Below are 3,950 nucleotides of genomic sequence, written 5' to 3' on the forward strand. Positions count from 1 at the left end.
ACAACGCCAGCAGGACCAGTGAGTCGCCCTCGGGCTCCTTGAAAAAGCAACGAGAAGGTTTTTCAGTTGGTTTTTTTTTTAATCCAGGATTAAATTGCCCTCATGCCACTTGCTATATTTGCATTTGGCGCTGCTTTTCCTGATGCTTTCCAGATTTCTTTTCCCCCACGGATGGATCCGAGAGCCTTGAGATGGATTTGGAGGCTGCTTAGGGGACGGGTGGCCCAAAAAGAGGTCGCCCTTTCCCTTGGGAAGTCTCTAACCAGGAAATCGGGATCCTGGGGGTGCAGACATCCCTGCGGGCATCACACCTTGTTCCCGACAGGCTTTTGCCCGAGGCTTTGCCTGGTCTCGTTAAATCTCCTTAGCAAAGATTAACATTTTACACAGCAAAGTAGCTGTCGATCTCTTGGGCTTTGGGTTGTTTTGGTTTGAGGGGGTATTTTTTTTGTGTTTTTGTTTTTTTTTTCCACCCGCCCCCTACAGAAACTCACATTTGGGTTTCTTTCGAGCGGACACGTCGCCAGCTCAGCAGAGCAGGCAGGGGCTCAGCTTCGCTTTTCCCTACTAAAGGACACATTTTCCAGGGTTTGGTGTTGTTTTGTGGGTTTTTTTTGCATGGGGAGAGATTTTTTTATTTGCAGCGGGCTTCGCTCGCGGCTCCTTCGTGCCTTTGGTGGAGGCTTGAGCAGGACCACGTCCCCTCCTTTCTGCAGACAATAAATGCCACCAGGATATAACACTGGGCTGGACTGGGAAGCAAAGTCATTTTATGGAGGGAAAACACCCCAAAAAGCCTCAACCCTGCAGCAGCCCCTCATTCCCCCTCATTTGAGTGGGGTTTTTCCCCCAGAAAAAAAAAAAATCTCAGGTTTTCCTGCCTCGCTGCGGGGTGGGAAAGCAAAAACCCTTCGTAAAATCATACAAACCTGTGGAGTTTGTCCTCCCTCCCCTTTCTCCATCCCGCTGCCACCCGAAGCGCTCACCTCTCCCGTTTGATTTGGTAACTTCCCGTCATGAGAGCCAAAGGGAAAGGAAAGTGCTTTATATTCTCTATAATCTGCTCCTTAAGCCTCGGGAGTTTAACAAGCCTGAGTGGATAAAGGAGGAAGTTTGGGGTTGGGTTGGTTTGTGGTGGCGTGGGTTTTTTTTCGTTTTTTTTTTCTTTTTTTTTGGTCCCGTGCAGCGAAGGTTTGGTTTAACCGGGAAAGAAATGGGGGAAAAAATGGAAACGATTCCAGGTAGGTTATTCCCATCGCACTTCGGGCAAGCGGGAGGGGAAGAAAGGCTCCTGAGGTGATGGGGTTTTATTTTGCAGCTTTTCTTTTTCCCTTGTAAAAACCAGCTCGGGAGCCTGCGTGGGGTCGGGGTGAGGGCACCAAGCTCCAAAACTCGCCCCAAAATTATAACAAGGTAGAGGGGACGGTGGGTTTTATCAGCTTCCAGTGCTCCCCAGCAGCAAGGAGGCAGAAAAGATAATATTTGGAAGAAGAAAACCTCCCAGACCGGAGGGTTTCTTGAGCAGGAACGGAGCCTCTCATCCCATGGGATGTTCCCCCCGGTCTCCTCTTTTTTTTTGGGGGGTGAGGGACCCTCCTGAGCCACCAAACCCCCAGGAAACACCGTTCTGTACCCAGAAGGGAGGATGGTTGATGTGCCGGAGCCTTAAATAAGGATTAGTCCCGCAAACCCCTGGCAGCGACACGTTCTCCCATTTTATCACCTTTTTTATTCTCCCTAAAGCTGGAGCGGGATGTCTGGTTTGGAAAAGCGTCGCTTGGGCGACGTTTCAGTGCTGCATCTGCACAGGGCTCTGCTCACCTCTTAAAGGAGGCGTAAATCAGTGTGACCCGTCCCATCGCAGGTTCCTACCTACATAAAATTGTCCTTTATTGTCACCAGCGTTACAGCCGAGCTCATTCCGGGCTCCGTTCGGAGCCGCCGTGGCCGGAGGATGGAGGGTTGTGGCGGGTAAAGCAGGAATTGCAGCTCGGAGTGGTTTCCCATGGGAAAAGCTGGCTCAGGGAGGCATGGATCTGCGTCTCGCAAGACAAAAAGTGACGATTTTGGGGGTGCCTTTGTGGGGTTCCACCGGTGGCGTCACGGCTGTTTGGTGTGGAGGCGCCCAGCCCCGGAGGCTGCTGTCTGATATATCCTCCCAAGTGAATACCTGCTGTTCCCAGGGGTTAATTTAAGTGCTGGATCAAATTTTTAAGAGAAAAAAAAAAAGAAAATAAGCAGAGGCCGGGTGCTTTCCCAAGCAGGAAAAGGCGCTCCAGGTGAATAAACGCCGTGAATTTTGGCTACGAGGTCAAGCCCCGGCGTTGTTGGTTTAACCACCGGCTCTTTGCTCGGTTGAGCGAGCGAGAGGAGGCAGGAAGCACACCTTGAGAGACGGATTGTTCCTTAAACTGGAGAAAAAAGCAAAAAAAAGGGTCAAAATAATCTCTTTACGCGCAAGCTTTCCTTCATCTTTTGTGGTTTCTTGTGCCACAACCCCGACACCCCAAAAGGACTTTTTAGGGGGACCCTCCAGGAGGTTGAAGCCAGGGGCACTCGCTCTCAAGCACCTCCCAAAAACGTGTTAAAATGCTTGAAACAAATGGATTCCTGAGGTAAAGTGCCCTTAAACACCCACAAAATTTTTTTTTTTAAAGGAACCGCCCTAAATTGGGTTAAGATCCTTGAAAAAAAATGGATTCCTGAAATAAAGTGCCCTTAAACACCCACAAAAAGTTTTTTTTTTAAAGAAACCGCCCTAAATGGGGTTAAGATGCTTGAAAAAAATGGATTCCCAAGGCAAGGCGACGTTAAAACATACACCAAAAAAAAGGAGGTTTTAAAGAAACCACTCTAAAACAGGTTAAAATAATTCAAATCCTCTAAAAACACCCAAAGAAAGATTTTTTTTTTAAATAAACCACCGCGTTCGGGCAGAGCTGGGCGCAGCAACCGTGGATGCGAGAGTTTGCAAAGCTCTAGCCCCCTCCTGCAAAATTGTAAAATCCCCCTTTCTTTTAATGAACGCATCTGCCCGAGAAATCTATTCCCAGCAAATTCCTTTCTTTCCAGTGACCTGGCTCGTTGCGTTTGCGCTAAATTCGGGGAGTTTGCAGGAAATCTGGGGTTTGGGCTGCAGGGCACAGCGGCCGGTGGGCGGGAATTGCCGGCGTCGCACCGATTCCGTCCCCTCTTACACAAAGAGTTCTTAGGTTTAAAGAGCCTGGAGGCCTCCAGGCATGTAGCCCAGCTCTAAAATGAACAGGAATATTAATAATCATCATAACGAAGCTCATGGAAGTGGAAGGAGGACTTGACAACGAGGCTTTAGTCCTGCTGGTGGGGCTTAAAGGGCTTAAGTGGTTAAAGCAGGCTCAGCTTGGGACGTCCTATTCTTTCCCGGCCGCAGCCACTTGGGGTTTGTCTCCCTTTTTTTTGAGGGGACAGGGCAATATTCCCATTTATTTTCCTATAATGATTTAATTACCTGCTTTTTGGGGCACCCTATCACCCAACTTTCGGGTTGGAGATGAGCATTCTGCTAATTCTCCGAGCTGGTTTAACTCCCGCTGCGTTAGGAGAGGGCTAAGACCTGAGGTTTTATTAAAAGTTTATCACTTCCATGGAGCCTGGCATAGGGCGTGCTTTAACCTTGTGTTCGAAGAACGGGGGTAAGTGGGGAGCGGTGCTGGTGGTGCCACATCCACGTGCGTTTGGTTCCTCCCTCCAACCGAAATTCCGTGGCTTTGCTATGAAAAACGGAGAGAGTTACAAGAAAACCCAGCGAGGCGTCTTTTTTTCCAAGAGGAGAGGGCAGATCCATCACCCTCCCATGGCACCAAAGGTGAAAAACCCTTTTTTCATCAGTCGGGAGGTTTTGCAGGAAGGTGACGCGTCCCGTAAGGCGCGGCGGGGAGCGGGGGGGGGGAAGTGCCCGCCCGCACGCCCCT

General features: G+C 49.6%; 1 protein-coding gene across 1 annotated transcript in view; it reads left to right on the forward strand.

Moving 5' to 3' along the window:
• Nucleotides 1–3,950, forward strand: part of LOC104275143 (electrogenic sodium bicarbonate cotransporter 4-like) — a gene marked incomplete at its 3' end in the record, with an annotated part of 13,203 nt that overhangs the window by 391 nt on the left and 8,862 nt on the right. The gene's annotated exons all lie outside the window — the stretch shown is intronic.

Source organism: Apaloderma vittatum, unplaced genomic scaffold (genome assembly GCF_000703405.1).
Source record: "Apaloderma vittatum isolate BGI_N311 unplaced genomic scaffold, ASM70340v1 scaffold24396, whole genome shotgun sequence".
NCBI classification, from domain to species: domain Eukaryota; kingdom Metazoa; phylum Chordata; class Aves; order Trogoniformes; family Trogonidae; genus Apaloderma; species Apaloderma vittatum.